This window comes from Asterias amurensis, chromosome 19 (assembly GCF_032118995.1).
Source record: "Asterias amurensis chromosome 19, ASM3211899v1".
Taxonomy (NCBI): Eukaryota; Metazoa; Echinodermata; class Asteroidea; order Forcipulatida; family Asteriidae; genus Asterias; species Asterias amurensis.
Window position 1 is genome coordinate 11,621,934 of NC_092666.1, and position 20,761 is coordinate 11,642,694.

At 37.9% G+C, this 20,761-nt stretch overlaps 1 protein-coding gene across 4 annotated transcripts in view; it reads left to right on the forward strand.

The window, feature by feature from the left end:
- Window positions 1-20,761, forward strand: part of LOC139951441 (transcriptional regulator Erg-like) — a 150,529-nt gene that overhangs the window by 20,349 nt on the left and 109,419 nt on the right. The gene's annotated exons all lie outside the window — the stretch shown is intronic.

Sequence of the window (20,761 nt, forward strand, 5' to 3'; positions counted from 1 at the left end):
TAATTTTCCACGAATTTGATTTTGAGACCTCAAGTTAAGAATTTGAGGTCTCGAAATCAAGCATCTGCAAGCACACAACTTCGTGTGAAAAGTGTGTTTTTTCTTTTATTTCTATCTCGCAACTTCAATGACCAATTAAGCTTAAATTTCAAGGTTTGTTATTTTAGCATTTGTTGAGATACACCAAGTGAGAAGACTGGTCTTTGACAATTACCAATAGTGTCCAGTGTCTTTAAGTCTGTAAATTATGTACACCATCATAATGTACTGTTGAAATGAGTATAACCGTCTAGTACACCGATTCGGATACATGTTTAAGGATAATAATTATGTTGTAAGCGCAATCGATTTATTTCAGATTTTTAAATTTCCCGAATAACGTCTCAAGTTCCTCGAACATGACTTCATTTTAAAAAGGAAACATTTCACAGAGGAAAACATGGTTTTAGTATTACAGTAGCCTATGAACTTTCAGACTCGGATTTAACAATTAAGTTGTTTAATCCTACACCAATCCTGAATAAAACATTTCAGACATAACAGTTAAAAGTTGAAAAGATTGTGATCTCCAACTTCTGTTTTCAATCTAAATCACCCAAGATGGCCTCCCACACGAACCCCAGTTACTTGTTGGAGATTGCGTGCAGTTCCTTGTTATTCTCTCAAGTCCCGTGTGTATTGGGACCCCTCAAGCTACTCGAGCATCAATAGCCGAGAGCAGAGGGTAGCCAAGTAGGTCACAGCGTAGTCGTAATGGAATAATTGATGGGGACAAATTAGCGCGTTTTTGAGCTAATTAGACACCCAAATGTCAGAGGAAGGCTGATTTAAAAGAAAGGAAAAGCGACAAAAGTGTACCATATGACTCATGTATAATTACACAAAGTCATATCACATGTGCCTTTATTTCCATTTTTGTGCCATATTATTTAGCAGTGGCTACCTGAGTTAGAATAGCGCCATCTATGTTTCGGTAAAAATGTTTTTTGTGTAGTGTTTGTTCACAGTAAAGAGTGACTTTGTACATTCCAGTTCCTTTATGGTAGGCAAGATACTACACTGGTCATAAGGGATATTGCTGTCATAATTTCCACGATCAATGGAAATGAGAGCTGATCATGGTTTGAGATTTCCTTTCATTTAATTAATTTCTGGTTTTGAAGCCAATAACTCTCAGAAGAAAAAACCTGACCAATGTAGCCAAGAACCCGAATACAGAGAAGACACGCAGGAAGGAAATATCAGTTTTAGATGTGCCCACTTTCTTCATATCAAAAGTTGATAAAATTTAACATTTTTATGTTGTTTTCTTCTTTCATTGAGCTGTGTGCAAGTCTTGCTTGCAGGAAGTCCAGGCTCTGTGGCTCTTTTGAAAACATGTGATGTGAGGTTTACTATTACAACGATTTTTGCCCAGCTACCGTTTTTGCTACGTTACGGATTGGTGTTTATACAGGTTATTGCGTTTTTTTGATCGTCATTTCAACTTTAAGTTTGTGGTTTAAACGTTCGTGCAAATTATTTTCCCGGTGTGTCAAGTTGTAAAATCAGAGTTCAATCACTGTCAATTTTACATTGATAGCTGTGCAGGAATATTTATTAATCAGTTGTTGGTGGCGGGAAACCCTTATGTTCATACTCTGGTGATGACTCTGAAAATGAATGGCAATAATATAAACTAACTAGCTAGAAGTACAGCAGTTTTGTATAGAGTGTTTTTTCATAAACTTTTTACTTCGAATTATTGCGGTTATGAAAAAAAGGTAGCACTTTCTATCGCCCGAAATTGCAATCTTATAAGCATTACTGACAGTAACATCACACTCAGATTTTAAAGATTACTGCTTAAAAAAAAACACGGAAATTTGGTTCACTGCCGAATTTTATATACGTAGTTTTGATCGTATATAATTAGATTGCTTATAAAGTCGAATCTTTTTATTATGGATCCTCAAATGCAGCAGAAAAAATAAAAGTCAGTCAAAAAATATGTAACGAATGACACAATCCCTCCAACATCAAACAAATGAACAAACAAACACCTCTTCAATACATGTTTCATTATAACTTTTAACCTATTGACGCCGACAACAAGCACCAACTTGCGATTCAAGATGCCGCATCCCTCATCCGCATATCCTCTGTCAGTCTCTCACAAAAAAAAAAAAATAATAATAATAATAATAATTTCCATCATCGATTGCTACTGTATCGGGCCCTTGCGCCCTGGCCGATCCAAATCACTCACAGCGAGCGTCTGTCAGCGCTCTATTTCGTACCGGGAAATGGCCCGTTACACCGGCTCACGAACACCGGGCAAGGCACGGTGGGGGCAGCGCCAGGTGGCCCCGGGTCGCTGGAGACGAATGCACGGTCCCCTCCAGCAATAGAATCCTTACACGCAGGTTTCTAAATGTTATTATCTTGAGCTTCTCTCCCGCGATGGAAGTGAATGTGACGAGAGATGATTAATTAATAACTTTGACAACAAAGTGGTCCTTTACAAAGCTGGTACAAACAGTTAAATTCCAGTGGGGAAGGGGTGGGGGGGGGGGGGGTCCTTGCAAGCCCACGAGGGATGGCAATAGTCTTTCGATAACAAGCCATCATAATAATAATTGTATTATCAGTTACACAGGAGGTATTTTTTTATTCTTATTATTGTTCAATGATCTGTGTCTATTTTTAAAGAGCTGCGCTCCTTTTATCAATAATGCTTAGCAACAAAAAATAAAATAAAATAAAAATCTACGTCGAACCAGTCATAGTTCATTGTACCTGAGGTGGTAACCTCAACAAGTTTGTCTTCATTTTCAATCAATTGAATAACAGTCTAACTTTAAAAAGAGTTTAAATACTCGATAGGTGGCGCCCTGTTCACAAACGTTGTTTAGGTGAATCGTTATATCGTAAATAGATAAATATAGTAAGACGTATTTGAAAAAGAAGAAAAATAAGTAAAAACACAGGTGTGCACACAACCTACACTTTCCCTTGAAATAATTTTTAGAAAGTAGTAAAACAATTAGTTGGTATCTCGCAAATAACAACTCCTCGTTTAACAAGTAAATAAAGTAATGTCGAAGGAGACTGTGTGAGCCTAAACTTTAACAATTTGTCATTTCATGTATAAAATAGGGTCAAATCAAGTGTGGATACTGGTCTTTAAAAACTACCATTGCCACACAAGTGCTTTGGAATACAGCCGAGTAAAGTCTTGTTTTTCTCCTCAGATTCATTCCTCCCCGTCAAAACCCAAAGTGCCTCGTCCCACGCACTAATAATGTCCGAAATGTCAGAGGTCGTACGATGTATTTTGTTCCTTCTATATCCCTTACCACCACGTTGATAGCACATTAAAGCTCAACCATAATTGGTGACGAGACTGCTAATTTTCACCCTAACCACATTTCCCCATGCCATTCGTCAAACAATTTACTTATTTTCTCTCAGTTGCAAACCTCCCCCCCCCCTCTACATCCAACCTGACGTTTAAAGAGCTCCATGCTCCTTGGCTGGTTGACAGCAAACTCTTCTATAAGACCCGGCCTTGTGAAATAAGGTGAACACAGGAAACCCACCAATCGCTGCGGGTTAAACAGCAGTTTCGAGTACTTAATAACAATATCCGATAGATCAGCCTGCTCGACTAGCCACTCTGTTATTTTCTGACAAAAAAGATCCCTATATTTTCCCCTAATTTGTGTTTTAAAGGCACTGGGGCTGACTTCACAAAGAGCTAAGATTGATCTCAACTGCAAATCAATCGTTAGTTGCAAAGTAAAATGAGAAGTCACAACACAATTCACTATGGTAATACTGACAATTTGTCTTGCGATGAGTGCTTTGTGAAATCGGCCCCGGGCACCTTTCGTACTTTGGTAATGAAAAGACCAGTATTCTCACTTGATGTGTCCCAACATTATGCATAACACATCTGTGGAAAGTTTGACTCAATTGATCATCGACTTAAAGAAAAAAACAACCCTTGTTGGACAATGTTATTTTGCACTTTTAAATGCCGAAAAATGGTTTCAGGCCCGAAGTCTTTTAATTGTTTGAGGGAGAAATTACCTCCTTCTCAAAAACTACATCATTTCAAAGAGAGCCGTTTCTCACAATGTTTTGATGCTATCAACAGCTCTCCGTTACTCGTCGCCAAGTGATACAATAATCTAACAGTTATTTTGAATAATTACCGATAGTGTCCAGTGCCTTTAAAATAGGAGAGCATAAATTAGTCTAAAAACGGATTCAAACATAAGATAATCCAGAGTTAAACCTAAGAGACGCTCTCGTATTTTGGTTGAAAAGTTCCCCCTTAATCCTTGCTGGGTGTTTTAATGTTCTCTTTCCGAGTTCTTATGACAGCTGACTGCGATAACATCATTAGAGATTTATGCCCATATTTTTTAAGTCATTTAAGTGGGAGACCAAATACATAGATTATTGCTCTCTATACGACAAAGGCGAGTAGTGTACTTTTGTGTACGTAGTTTGTTTTCCTTTAAAGGAATACGTTGCCTTGGATCGGACGAGTTGGTCTATAAAAAGCGTTGATATAAAAAGCGTTTATATCCGTTTGTTATGAAATGCATATGGTTATAAAGATGTTTTAAAAGTAGAATACAATGATCCACACAATTTTGCCTCGAAATTGAGTAGTTTTCATTTTACTTTGCAAACTTAAACGGTCGGCCATTAAAATGGTCGACCGTGTTAGTCGACGAGATAAAAGGAAAACCGTGCAATTCCGAGGCGTGTTTGTGTGGATCATTGTATTCTACTTTTACAACATCGTTCTACCCATGTGCATTTTATATCAAACGGTTACAAACGTTTTTCAAAGACCAACTCGGCCGATCCAAGGCAACATATTCCTTTAAGAGTGGTTGATTTACATACACACTGTACTCGGATCCAATGGGGTTTCCGTTTGTGTTTATTTATCTTTTCATAATGTGAGCTTAATACTGGCTGGCTCTGTTACCATTCAAACCTTGTCTTAATTGCATTGTGGTGATAATTAAGTACCGTTAATTATTTAGATTACAAACACTATTCAGTGTAGATCCACAACCCGCATGTGGATTAACGAATTTTAGAAACAAATACTTGTAGATGAGTTTCAATTTGTGTCTGCATGCCGGATCTCCTGTGCTGGCCACACTGACTTTTTTTGAGAACCTGTTTTTAATCTAAGCCTCTATAGAATAAACTAAATTGGACCGAGACGCTGTAGTTTGTGCCAAGTTTCACGTGCAACCCAACCTGTTGAAACCACAGGTTGTTTCCGCATGCAAAACGAGTGACAGACTATTTCAGAAGTTCTTACCATTTAGTTGAAAACTGTTACAAATTCAACATTTATTGTTTGTACAATTTTAGTGATTGTTGTTTGTTGGCAAATCCAACAATTGGTTGTACATAGACTAGACATTTTTTTGTTTTCATAACAACTGTGGTGCAACTTTGTAAACAGAGACACAATCTAATATTCCAAAGTATTATTATTGTATTAATATTTGTAACGTCAGTGGAGGTTTCATCAAGTGAGAATACTGGTCGTTGACAATCAAAGGTGTCCAGTGCCTTTGACTGAAAAATATCTGGTGGAAATAAACAAACAGCGCCCTCTTCGCCCTATGCCTAAACAAATGACAGCGCTATCACAGTGTCGCTTCTGTCGGTAATTTTCTTTTCTGTACTATATAATTGCAATCCTCAAAAAATATATATATATTTTTTTTTTTTAGTAAGGCTTCCCTTTTGTTAATCGATTTAGAAGAAGAATACAAATTCCTCATTGAAAAGCACTATGACAGTGGCAATTTTGACAGACACAAATTTTACCCTACTATTTACGCGTGAGTCACACTCGTTCTTGCCTTAGCGAGCGGGTGACCCCACTCTACAAACATTCCACAAATGGGAACCAGTCTCGTTTGGAAAAAAAAAAAAAAAAAAAATTGAAGGGGAAATTTTTCATCATTATAAACAGGGGGCATCAATGGCTTATCGCTCTGCAGGTATGATCCAGGCAGGAAATGTTTCATTTGACTCCGTTAACAAACTCACTGAAATAGTTTTCCTTGGGAAGTTTTTTTCTTCCCTTTTTCGGGGGGGGGGGGGGGACACTGAGGTTCGGAACTTCACGTTTCCCGTTTTGACTGTCTAGTCAAATAGAGTGCTGGGGACCAGCGGGGCTTTTCAATAGCGAGGGTTCAGAGGTTATAAATATGGACTGGGGTTGATTTCACAATGAGTTAAGACTAGTCTATCTGAAGATAGGACGATGGGTTACCTAGCTATATGAATAGCATCAAGATTTTAACAACTCCAAGGACAAGTCAAATAAGTTAGGACCATCATTATGAAGTTGACACCTGTTCAGTTTGACTCTACCACAAACTTTCCAATTTATCACCTAATTCTTTTTTTTTTTTTAAATATTTTGTTGTTGTAATGAAATTTGATGGAACGTACCCAAGATTCAACAAAGCACTAATAAAGGAAATACACTGTAGGAAATAACCCTACCTATTATCAACCCTCTGGTATGCTCAAAATGTATGCTAAGAATGTAGTCATCTTCCATGGGGTCTGGGAGGGCACATCACTTTGATAGAGGTACAATCGATCCACCATTCCGTCTCTTGCTCGCATTTTGTGAAATTCTGGCTAATTCCCCTTGGCAGTTATATTTGTTTTTTCAGTGATGGTTTTTATGTACGTTGCTTGTTTTCATCACCAAAATGTGTTCTCCGGTTTGCCAACTGTGACTTGCCATTTCTTTATTTAAAGGATTCGGGTACTTTTTAAAAATTTCCACAGATTCACATTAAACTTACAGGGTTTGAAGATAATGATAGTGGAAAGCTTCCCTTAAAATATTACTAACTAAGGTTGTGTAGTTTTTGAGAAATGAGTAAAACAAGTCACAAAATAATATTGGTCTCATGAGACCAAAATTATTTTAGCATGTAAAATCCCATTAACCAGTTATGATATTATACCAAAACCATAGCATAACTGGTTAATACGTTTTTACATGCTAAAACTGAGACGAAAATTATTATTTTTACTAATTTCTCAAAAACTACAGCACCTCAGTAAGTAAAATTTCAAGGGAAGCTTTCTACTATCATAATTGGACATAATAATACCCTTTAAAGCCATTTGACAGTTTCGGTAAACAGTATTTTCCAAAGGCCAACACTTCGTGTATCACAACTTATATATAAAATAACAAACCTGTGAAAATTTAGGCTCAATCGGTCATCGGAGTCAGGAGAAAATAACGGGAAAACCCACCCTTGGTTTCCGCACGTTTCGCCGTGTCATGACATGTGTTTACGATAAATCCGTAATTCTCGATGTCGAGAATTGATAATTGTATTATTGTTTTCTCAAAAAGTAAAGCATTTGATGAAACAATATTTCAAGAGAAGTCTTTCACCATAACCTTCTGTAAACCCTGTAAGTTATTTGTAAATCTGTGAACTTTTATTTTGTCTTCTGTTCCGAAAGTGTATAATGGCTTTAATACAATGTAGGTGTTTATCAGCCCCAATAAAATTGCTGTAATGTCAATAGCAATATTGGTTACTAAATTATGCTTTTTGTCCCCCACTTCATTACCGTTATCAGTCTGGCGAGGCTCTTGGGATCATGAGCGACAGTTGATTTTTAATCTAATCAAAATGTTTTTTGTGCTCATTTTAATGTTGTTTTTGTCACAAATTTGTTGCCTGTGTGTGTTCATACATTTGATATTTCATCCTTTGTTTGTATTATTATAGTAATAATTACTTTTAATGACTATGTAAACTGTACATTTCGGCTTTTAGCTGAGCGGCTGTTTTGCAGTTTTTTAATAAAACATGAATAACAGGTTTTGTTTACCTTTTGCCTTTACACCCTGGAAGACCCCATGAGAATAGTTATGTCCGAAGGTTTAAAATAAATAAAAACCAAACGTCAAGTGCAATAGCAATGGATTTTGATGGATTCTGAGAAGAATAACAGAACATGCAAGGTTGTACCTGCTTGGATGGTGATCGTCATTGGACATGATGTAGGACTAGGCCAGAACACTTTCATTTCTATGAATCCACCAGCCATTAATTATGGACAACCGCATCCTGTACAGCGGAACGGTGGTCCGTTGCGGGCAGGTGTTTACGAGCCGCTCCGAGCCGTGGGGCATTGTGCGTTTAGTGTCCCCATCAGGTCTGCCACGGTGACGCGCTACTTGACTCGTATCTCGGAGTTTTACTTTGTTCCGTGTGTGTTGCCTGACGACGTTTGGCAGACTATTGGAAACATACATGATTGTTAATATTTCATGGCGGATTTATTTTATTTTATTAATGGGGCAGGAAATTCTCAGTAGACAGGCATATAAATCCATAGTCAGCCGAACGTTCCATAGTACATAAATAGGTTATAATTTAAAGGGAAGTTTAAGTTTGTAATTTTCTTAGGTTTTCATAATCTAAATTAATCTATAGTCATCACTAATTAATTATCTTCCCGTATATACTGTATCCTTTTTGGTTTGATTTCTCATCTAAAAACTGGGGTGCTCCACAATGATTGTATGTGCAAAGTTTATGGGGCTATGAGTTGTACCCACAGGGATGCAAACATTGGTAAGTGTTTGAACGAGTGTCTATATCCAGCTAGCTATATGCCCCTCTGAATCTAGCGATTACACAAACCTGTCATAATTCTAAAGCAGTTTCCTGGCTGTCACAACGTGCCAAGTTTAACACGACGGCCATGATATCCCATTTCTTTCTCATACTTCAAGGTGCACTTAATAAACGAATTTCCCCCACATCGGGCCCGATCTGTGTCAAATCACCGGGCAGCTGGACCCGTGACAAGCCGTTCATCCACCGGGGGAAACTAACGGTCCGTCACGGCAGGTGGAATCGTCCTTGTGGCGGTCTTCTCCGGAGACCCATCCCCTATTAATTATTCAGTTCTAGCAGTTAGACATCGTTACACAGTTCCACCATCACTTAAATGTCTTCGTGCTCTTATGCTTCTACTATTCACTGAATAGTAACAGTATATGAGTCTGACAGTCCTTTTTTTTTTAAATGGCGTACTAACTTATTATTAAAGGCAGTGGACACTATTGGTAATTACTCAAAATCATTATTATTAGCACAAATTAGCATTATTATTAGCACAAAACCTTACTTTGTAACGAGTTATGGGGAGAAATTGATAGTATAAAACATTGTGAGTAAAGGCTCCCTCTGAAGTAATGTAGTTTTCGAGAAAGAAGAAATTTTCCACGAATTTGATTTCGAGACCTAAGATTTAGAACTTGAGGTCTCGAAATCAACCATCTAAACGCACACAAATTCGTGTGACAAGGGTTATTTTTCTTTCATTATTATCTCGCAACTTCGACGACCGATTGAGCTCAAATTTTCACAAGTTTGATATTTTATGCATATGTTGAGATACACCAACTGTGAAGAGTAGCCTTTGACAATTTATCAATAGTGTCACTGCCTTTAAGTAAAATTTTCCAATAGGCAGCAAAACAATGTACAAAATATATATTTATTTTCTTCCAACGTAATAAACTTTTGACAAACGTATTTGACATTCTGGAGTCCATATCTGTGTTAAACGAAGTCCTTATCTGTGTTTCTCATACTCAGATGACCTGATTGAGCTCACAATAGGCTCGAAAACAAAATAACTCCGCATACCTGTGTCATGTGACAATGCTTTTTTTTTATTTGATCTCTTAATAAATTCTTGTCTGGACTTTCACTTTTGGCACTTTCCACTCGGCAACAGTGCACTGGTATAATACCCCTCATTCTTTGTATAGACGAAAATAATTATTCAAGGCTAACAATTAATTCCCTCGGTAGCAACAAAATAGCTTTCTATTGCATTCGGAAGTTTTTCCAAGAGAAAGGGGGGGGGGGGGACACCGGACCCAGCCAAAAATACCCCAGTCCCGAGTGATCGAAACAAGGCCCCCGGTGTGTCCCAATCAGCTCATAATTACACGGGTAATTCGGGCTAATTCGACGGGCACATCGGTGCAGCGCGTTGCCCCGGACTTTCCCGGAATAGAATACAAGCGAGGAGAGTAACCAACCAAAGGGGAAATAAGTTACGACCGTCGGTTGGTCCGCTCGTTGTGGCCCACGGTCTGCAACTCAGTGGTTTTAGTTAGCTGTTGATTATAATCTAGCGAGAGGTGATTGAAAACATGGTCTGTGGAAGTCCAGTGTCCAGTTTTCTGTCACTCATCAGAACAAATCTTTTTGGACAGCCCCCCGGTGAGGAGAGACATGACTTCGGAAAGATGGGTTCTTTAGTGGTCTGTATTTCAAGTTTGACAAATTAATAATGATCCGATCGGACAAGGGGTTGTCCTTTGGAAGTATTTATGGCTGCTTAATTGAGGAGGTATTTAATTAATGGTAATTAGGAGAAATGGAGAAAATAGAGTGAAGACGCTGGCCGTTTTTTTTTTTTTTTTTTTTTAAGATACCCTTTGGGCTCATCTTTGTAACACAGGAGCCCGAGGATCTAAATTCTTTACTCGAGCGTAATAGTTGTAAGAACTTATCCACAATGAATTGTATCAGTGTTTGGGGAGATTGCTCCCAAGTCAAGTGTTTTCTTTTCACTATCTCTCTCAAGGGGTTAAACCACAGGGGAAACTGACTGGATACAGCCTAAGCTTTTACATATTTGTGGGTTTTGAGAAAGAACAAATAACTGGGGTGGACTTGCACTTACGAAGGTTTTGTAACAAAACATCAAAACAGTCAAAAAACAAATTAGAGATATAATACGATCATGGAAAGGTTTGCGGTAACACCATGCAATGACTATCTCTAATGAGTTGGGGTGGTTCTGAAAAGAACCATCGCCGTTAATGGTTCTTTTCAGAACCACCCCAACTCATTAGATATAGTCATTGCATGGTGTTACCGCAAATCTTTCCATATCGTATTTCCACCATGAAAAGTTTAAAATCCTACTTAAGAAATTCCATCTTTATCACAGTTCATCAATATCAGAGTTCTGAACTCGGCTTATCATTTTACATGTGACCCGACAAACTGACCCATAAACCCTAACAGATCACGATGACCCCAAACAGTTCACAATCATCCCAATGTCATACTGATCCCCAGATGGGTAGTAAAGACCACAAAACGGGTCCAAGTGACCGACCCCATACGGTTCATGTTCACCTCCAACCGGCCATGCTGACCCGATGTCTCCTTGGACCGAATCTGGGTCAATTTCTGACCTAGGTCATTTTTGAATAAGGATAAAAGAACCCTGTCAACATAACTTGTAGCCTACTTGTTTTTGTCCCTATAAAATCCACGAGTGACGAAACTGTTTGATCGAACAGTTCTTAATTAGTTAATTTTTCGAACTGTCGTGTCATTTTTTTCTGTTCTATTTCACTCATGTCGAATTACGCACACAAACTTTTACATGTCCAATAAATGTAGGTAACCATTTAAGTTTATTACGAACGGAACTCCGTTATTGATGGAGAACAATTAACTTTGAGTTTATTACTTTATTAATAAAAATAGAAAGGACAAAAAAGGGGAAAACAACTCAATTAAGCACCATGACAAATTGAAAAATGGTATAGGACAGTGACGCAACGAAAACCGTTTTGATCGAGGGACCCTTTCTTGACAGATTACCCTGCGATTTTCCTTTTAAATGCCCTAATACTTGCTTCCCTGGGTAAGGAAATTAGGAAATTTACAAGAAACCACTATTATTAAACAAAAATCAGTCTACCCTGAACACATGTTGTAAATCTTACGGACTGAGAGAGAAACGAGGGGAAAGTTTCTGCCGCTCAGACAAAATTTAGTTGCGGTCATTTGCAGTGGGAAAAGTAGCCATGTCGTTTTTGAGAGAGCTGACATGGGTTCGGGGCAAAAACAGGATGCTACTGTTTTAATACGTTAACGAGGCAAGCGCTCTGCTTGCAAGGTACCTGGGTAAAATAATACATGCCTCGGATGGTACGGCCAAGCACTGGATCATGGGATTGTTAGCAAGCTTTGGAAATGAAGACTTGTTTTGTTATTGAGCCCTGACCCCGGGCAGTGAGGTTTGTTCAATGGTTTGTGCACTGCCTTTCACTCTGTGGACCGTGGTTCGATTCCCAGACCAGCGACTTTAATTTGGGCTTGTTTTTTCCCTTCTTAGACTGTCACAACAACAGTCACACCGTTACAATTTTATGAAATTCGAAGAAAAAAACCGATAAAAAACCCAACATAATTTGCTTTACATTGAACCTGACTGCTTTGCTTTTCCTTCTTGTGTGTTTTCCTCCCGCGTCTAAAACTGAAATGTTGTTACTCAGCCCTTTTTTTTTTTTCTTCTTTTTTTTTTTTACAACAAATGGTGTGATGGTTCAGTTATAAATGATGCTTTGCCAGAGAGTTTTATAGTTCAGATTCAGGTTCAGAATGTACAGTGCAGCCATCTTGTTTTCAAAACGAGACTAGGAGGCCCGATAGGCATGCGTAGTGCCAGTTAAAGGTGAACCGCCCCTGTATGGGAATCCCTGAAATAATGAGAGAGTCGTAGGCCTAATGTTCAAGGAAACTTTAAAATGGCTCTGTACCGATTCCATGAAACACACTTAAAGAATGGCGTATGCAAATAACTCTGGGATCGATTTCACAAGGAGTTAGGACTAGTCCTAGGAGATATACAAAACGTATGGCTAGTCCTAAGTTATGACTAGTAACTCGTCCTAACTCGAGATAAGACTAGTCTCAACTCTTTGTGAAACCCACCCCTGCTCACGCACAAACTCAAATCACCAGAGCGAGGTTGCAAGCCACGTCTCCTCCCCGTCCCTGATCATTAGACAGCAGCGTGTAATACCAGACTATATAATAGTAGAAATGCGGCTGAACATGAGACCATAATTTTATACTGGTTTACCCCCTCTATCGGCCGTACTGGTCCATTTAAAGATTTTGTCTGAAACAATCGTGCAAACTCTACTTCAACTTCAGTACCATCTGTTTTAGGGAATTCATGTGTTGTAAAACATAGTTAATCAATCAATAAATCTATCAATCAATCTACCAATCGGGTAATAGATTACTTACAAGTTTACAAAGTGAACTAATTCCGATCTGGAGTATTTTTGTATGCCAAACCAGCGAAATGTTACTGGTATAGCCGCAAAAACAAATCCTGGTGGACTATCACAAGATTATATATCCCAAATTAACTAATCATCCAAAATGTCAGTTCGGTTAATTCAATTCCAATGATTAATTCTGTAAATTATGTTTGCAATTATAGATGAAGTCACTCAGTTCCCATCGAAATGGATGTATCAATATCTAAAGGTTTCGGTGAAGCAATTTTGGGGGTCCCGTTATAAAATATGGGAGGGGGTCCACTCCTCCCCCTCATATCCCTCCGAGGGTTATTATTAGGTGGGCTCGGGGGTGTCTTCCTGCCAATGTGGATTACCTTGCCATGTTCCCCTGTGGCTCTTCCTCCTTCTCGTTTCTAAACCTGAATACAAATTTGGCCTTGTCATCTTCAGTTATCGAACACGAATTCGGATAATAGTTTCATTTCACTTTTCTAATAGACTGCTTCCATAAAGATATTAAGACTTGTGACAAGTTAAGTGCACAATGGACACAAGCACTGATGTTATAACATTATTGGCCATTGGACATTCTTGTTGCAATACAGCGAATGTATACTTGGCTATTTTAATATTGGACATTCTCTTTATGTTTGTACATGTGAATGTCTACTTTGCTGTTTCGATATTGGACATTAGACATTCATATAGGAATATACAGCGAATGTCTACTTAGCTATTTTAATATTGGACATTCGCATTATGTTTGTACATGTGAATGTCTACTTTGCTGTTTCGATATTGGACATTGGACATTCATATAGGAATATACAACGAATGTCTACTTAGCTATTTTAATATTGGACATTCGCATTATGTTTGTACATGTGAAATTCCACTTTGCTGTTTCGATATTGGACATTGGACATTCACATAGGAATGTACAGCGAATGCCTATTTTTTAAACTAATATTTTGACATCAGTTCGATGTCTTATTTGTTTCGTATCCTTCAACATGTTTTTATTTAAGAAAAATATTGCTAGTTGACAGTCCACACACTTTGTCGTACATCTCACATTATAAGCTTATATCCTTTCTTTCCTAGTGTTCCCTTTGTTGTTTGACTTCTACTTTTTGCAGTAACGTTTGTTAGTTTTGCATACGACTGCCATGCGAGTCAGTAATAAACACAGAGGCTCATGTAATGTAAGCACACGAAACACCCACGTCTCTAAACACTCCATCGATAATTTCAAATTTTCCCTTTCTTTTTCTACCATCAGCCATAACTCAATCCCCCATAACAATGTATTTCGCCATAGAGAAATCCCCGCCCACAATTACCCCGAGGAATAAGCGCAGTTCAGTTTCAGCCGGCAGCAGCGCGTCATGATGACCATCCGTGGGGGCTTCAGCGCTACTGCGCCCCGTCAGCCGATCGATCCGCTGTGCCAACAGAGAGTTCACGCGCGTAACTAAAACCGTTAATTCGTCAGGATTTCCACCTGCCGCTTGTAAATGAATGCCGTTTGATTTGTTATGCAAATTATCGCTCAGCAATCGTGGTGCCTTCTGCCCATTCTCTTGATGTATTTTGTTCTCTCTATAAGTTGAATATAAGATGTAATTTGATTAGAAATAGCTAGGATGTCGAGGTCTGTACTTGTATTGTGACACACAAATCAAACGATGCTCACCTTCTTAGGTTACGGCATAATCATACTTATTTTCAGAAATGTAATATTGCGATTTTTTAAACTGTTGTTCAAGGGAAGGAAAAAAAAATCATCTTCTCACCATTATAAAACATGTTATAGTTCACCTTGGTTGTAAAAATCTGAAAACAGGCGGTCTCTTGAAAAATGACCACGTAGGTTTACCACCACTACAAACAACAACAGCAGCAGTAGCAACAACAACAATAATGACACAATAAATAAAACATCAACAGCAAAAACAATAATCATAATTGATGAGAAAAGCAACAACAACTCAAACCAAAAAATGTGTACGAACCAACCATTTCATTTGGAGACACTCTGGGAATAACTCGAAGTCATTTATTTTAATTCTTTTTTAGCCACATTAATTTTGATGTATTCAGTGTATGGGGATACATGTCTCATGAGAGGGAATTAAATCGAAATAGTTTCACACGTTCAAGGACGAACATTACATGGATATATGTAATGACAACACTTTAGGAGAACACTCAATCTACTTTTTGAGGAGTTTAAACTGTACCTACAGAGGATCCTTCCTAGTAAAAAAAAGGCTAAGGAGTATAGGAAATACAGTGATATTAGAGGGGCACCATCTTTTTAAGACACTGGACACTATTGATAGTTGTCAAAAACCAGTGATCTCACTTGGTGTATCTCAACATAATTTTATGCAAAAAAAAAAGAAAATTGAGCTCAATCGGTTATCAAAGTTGCGAGATAATAATGAAAGAAAAAACACCCTATAGTCACACGAAGTTGTGTGCTTTCTGATGCTTGATTTAGAGACCTCAAAATCTAAATCTGAGGTCTCGAAATCAAATTCGTGACAAATTACTTCTTTCTCAAAAACTACTCCACTCCAGAGGGAGCCGTTTCTCACAATGTTTTTTTACTACCAACCTCTCCCCATTACTCGTTACCAAGTAAGGTTTTATATATATAATTATTTTGAGTAATTACCGATAGTGTCCACTGCCTTTAAACTGTACCCAAAGAGGGTCCTTCCAAGGGGTCATCGTAAAAAAAAAGCTAATGAGTGAATAAATACAATGATATTAGAGGGGCACCCGCATTTAAGAAATAACCCAAAATATGCAATACACATTCGCTATACACATTGACGAATAAGGAACTGCTTGGGGAAAACCCATTCTGTTCTAACAGGATACACGCAATGAAGATGCACTTTTCAGTCTTCGTGATCGACATGGAATCTTCCCATCCACTAATAATTTCATCGAGTGACGAGGCCATTGGCTGAATGACTTCCTCCACGCTAAGCCGTTGTACAAATTAACTGCTACTTGATAGGGGTGTATTATACGTACGCAAAAAACTTGCAATGGCTGATACTGTGATAAAGACAGGGGTTTGAGAAGTGAGGAGTGGTGACAACTGCAGCTAGACTGCATTAAAGTCGAGATGACTTTGCAGTGGGAATGTGTTAAAGTCGAGATGACTTTGCAGTGTGAATGTGTTAAAGTCGAGATGACTTTGCAGTGAGATTGTGTTAAATTCGAGATGACTCTTCGCGCGAGATTGTGTTAAAGTCGAGATGACTCTCCAAATTTGGGGAGAGGCGTGAAACCATGACTACGTCAGCAAGATTGGCTTAGGGAAAATAGCTAAGATTAGACCACTACATGTGCTTCCAAGGTGGCTGCTAAAGCCAATATAATCCGGAGCCATGACTATGTCAGAAACAATGACTTACGGACACATAATTCTGAGTAGACAATACTTTAAGACATGCCAAAGCCAATCATAGTCGTTTGTTCAAAATAATGCGCGTGTCTATGGCCGTTTTCGAAACTAAGGCTTGCGCTTGGGCGTATGCTTCGTAAATTAATTGCAAATGTTATGCTTTCCTTTATGGGGTTTCAATTACACAATGATTTCGAAAAGGCTTATGCAGTGAATAGCTGAATGTTTTTTGACCCACATCTTTATAGCTTACAATGTCTTCATCCACTTTTTTTTTTTTTTTTTACATTCATGGGGTTTTGAACAGTGTTAAAAACAAATGTATATTTGTTTTTTTCTTAAAGGGAATGTCCAAAAAGTTTGTGCAACACTGACCTCTTTGTGCATAATATAGGGTTTGTGTACGTCGCTTAAAAACAATAATGTCCACAGAGTGTCTTCAACACAGGGCTGTTTGGGGACGACACTGTGTATACGGTGTAAGTTATCATTCTTGATCACCTTGTTTTATTACCAGCCCTCCCCCAAAAAATAAAAATAAAATAAAATAAATAAATAAATAATTAAATAAATAAATAAATAAATAAATAAATAAATAAATAAATAAATAAATAAATAAATAAATAAATAAATAAATAAATAAATAAATAAATAAATAAATAAATAAATAACAACACAAATGACCCTAACAAATAATTGTTTACTAAAAAAACTGTAAGAAAATCAAATATAATTTTAATCAGCTACTTCAAAACAAAACAAAAGTAAAAAAAATAAAAAAAAGCTTTAAGGAAGATACATCCATCCCTATAAGGACGGGTACAAGCGGTGACTCAAGTGCAAACCCCTCACTTCACTTGGGGAATATGTGTAATTGTTTTTGTGGGTAAAAATAACTTTTTGTTGTACCAATAAATCTCAGGTCTGCTCTGCATTGATGATCCGATGCGTCTTCTCCTCTATCTAGGACGACACACCTTGTGCGTATTAGAGATCCCATCTCTTGAGCTACGATGAGCGCACGTGTTGAGCTATTTATAGATACCAAAGTCATCACTCAGAGATGTCTGATGCATGAGACATGTTATGAGGCTTAAAAAAATCTTCCTTTAAGCAGTGACACAAATTTATTTATTTATTTTGTTGTCAAACTTTTGTCAAACCTTACTTGGTAACGAGTAATGTGGAGAGATTGATATTATAAAACAATGTATAAAGCGGCTCCCTCTGAAGTAACGTAGTTTTCGAGAAAGGAGTAATTTTCCACGAATTTGATTTCGAGACCTCAGAATCAGATTTTGAGGTTTCGAAATCAAGCATCTGCATGAACGCACACAACTTCGTGTGACCACGGTGAGACAAGGGTGTTATTTTCTTTTATTAATATCTCGCAACTTCGACAACCGATCGAGCTAAAATGTTCACAGGTTTGTTATTTTATGCATAATGTTGAGATACACCAACTTCGAAGACTAGTCTTTGACAATTTCCAATAGTGTTTAGTGTATTTTAAGGTGTGACACAAAGGCATTTTGGATTGTTTATTCTTTTTGAAAAATCAAAATTCAGTAAAATCATTGCCAGTGCCCAATTTCACACAGCATAACGACAGACAAATTAGTTCTTAACAAAAACAGAACAACAAGGACCGATACATAAACACCCCTTCGAACAAACAGACAAATAAGATACCAGCCACATTCTGATTATGTTTAAGGGTATTCTGTCCGTTAACTTGTTCCTATTTTTAAAAGGTAAGCTGGTTACCTTTAATGTTAAAAAGTATATAATTATCTCTTTTATTATAATTCCCAATTTTTTTTTTTTTTGTAATTGTTTATCTATTGTCCAGTCTCACTCATGCATTATGTCCATGTCTCTGGTGTTTGTTTGGTGTACGGTTTTTTGTGTGTAAACTGTCCTTGTCTTTGGGTAATAGGGAAAACAGCTTTTGCTTCTTCTTTTCCCTACACGGTTACTATTTTCTATTTATTGTTCATTAACTGGATTAAGTTTTCCTTAGTACAAGTTATTATATGTTTTCTGAACTATGATATCACAATGTGTTGATTGATGTTGACATGAAATAAATGTATCTAAAATGAAATGTACTATACAATAATATAATGATCATGGCCCAACTTGACATGTGCTTAAATGAATGAATTCAGATTCATCAACAAGTTTCTCTTTATTCGTAAAACTTGTTTACCCTACGTCATGTTTAACTCATTCGTTGTACGCTTTTCTAGAAAAACTGCCTGACGACAACGATAGGCTAAGGATGAAATGTCATGCAACTTCAAAATCCTTTTCTTTACCCTAAACAGAAGTCAACACTTGAGGGCGGGCCATATTATAAGGTTTTCAGTAGTGTGCGGTGTGAAGGGGGGGGGGGGATAGGCCAGGGGATTATGGTAATATAGGGCAATGGAAAGAATAATAACATGTTGATATTCAGAGGTTAGAGGGGGTCTAATTTGCCTCATTCGTTGCTTCCTTCCGCCCCTTAGTTGTTTGCTTGTTGTGTGGGTCTCCAGCTTGTACGCGACGACTGACATACTGCTGCGGTTGACACGGATTCCCTGTACGGGTCAATTATTGTTCTGTTTCACACACAGCTGCCGGTATCTGTCTCTGTTGAAAAGACAGAAACAGAACAAGTGCGTTCAGCCGTCGATTTCACTAAAATCTTCAATCTTAGGACTTAGGACGAGTCCCAGCTTACACTGTAACCTGAAACCTTAGGAAATAGTAAGGTTTGCGCGTGAACACCACATAATGAGTTGGGGTGCTTCTGAAAAGAAGTGGTTTCAAAACGACGATCGAAGCATATTGATCGAAACGTCGAGTTGAAACTAACGGTTCTTTTCAGAACCACCCCAGACTCATTTACAGATTATCATATAATACCGCAAATCTTACTAGATTGTTTTTAGCTTCTTACTGAGTTAGATCAATAACCTGTCTGTTCAAAAGAAGAACAAGTTAGTGCATGATCACAACACTTATAGGAACATGAAACTATGGTAGTTTGTGCTTAGCTTTAATAACAAGTGCATGAACCCAGAAAGGGCTCTGATTATAAAGTCGTAGTGACACTGGGTTATGTTAGGTACTATGGTTAGATCAATATTGTTTTTTGCGGGCTTTTCAGCTGCGTGTTGGCTCATTCATAAAGGAAAATGATTTGGGGGTTCGCCAACAAAATTATCAGGTTTACCATGTCAGTTTTCCTTTCGGTTTCTTCACAAATGAATGTCTGGATTTATTGATTTATTAATTAAAGAGACCACTGTGTTTGTCATGATAAGGAGAAGATACATACAGTAAGTAATACATAATTTAAATTGTAATTTATTTAGAATGTGTAAATAATGAACTGAAAGACTATCAACATGTAAATATTTACGTAAAAATCACAACACCGTCAAAATCGCGGAATAATACGCAAGTATCTACGTAAAATTTACTATCCATTAAATTGTTCTTTGGTCAACCCCAAATCGTTGAAAAAATTTACCCGGTCAGTTTTTCCCTCTTTGGTTGTATACTTGTTCGATGTCTTTGAAATCGATCATAGTTTTTATTGATGTCGGGTGTATACCTGTTTAGACCAACATGCTTGCTTGATTGCTTGCTTAGCTCGAGTGGTGTCCTCCAACCACGATGGTTCTCCATACTTTTCTGTCCCCCGTTGCCGTCACAGGCCCTGTTCGAAACCACGGCTTCGGCTTTGGATTCGGCTCAGGCTAGCTTGGCCCCGCGGTTGTTTGAGCAAATGCGCGTGCTTTGTGAACCGTGCTCAGGGCTTCAGACGCGAGGATTGAGCCTGAAACCGAATCCAAAGCCGATACCGTGGTTTCGAAAAGGGCCATTAAACTAACAATCTTACTTGAGAATTTCAACCTCTAGCGATGCACTATCGCCAAGCCGTCATCAGCTGGCTTTACGGAACCCATTCCGGCTGTCGCATCTTTGAAGTCCGGAACTTGTACAAATTGTTCCGAATCCCGTGTAAATGCAGCAGGAAACGTCTGCCAAATAGCATGTCAGTTGGAATTATCGGGTCTTTGAAATCCGTGATGTGATGTGAGGGTTGACAATCATTTTTAGAAGAGAAAAAGATGGAAAAAAATAATACTATAAATAAAACTTGTGTAAACATGTCTGCG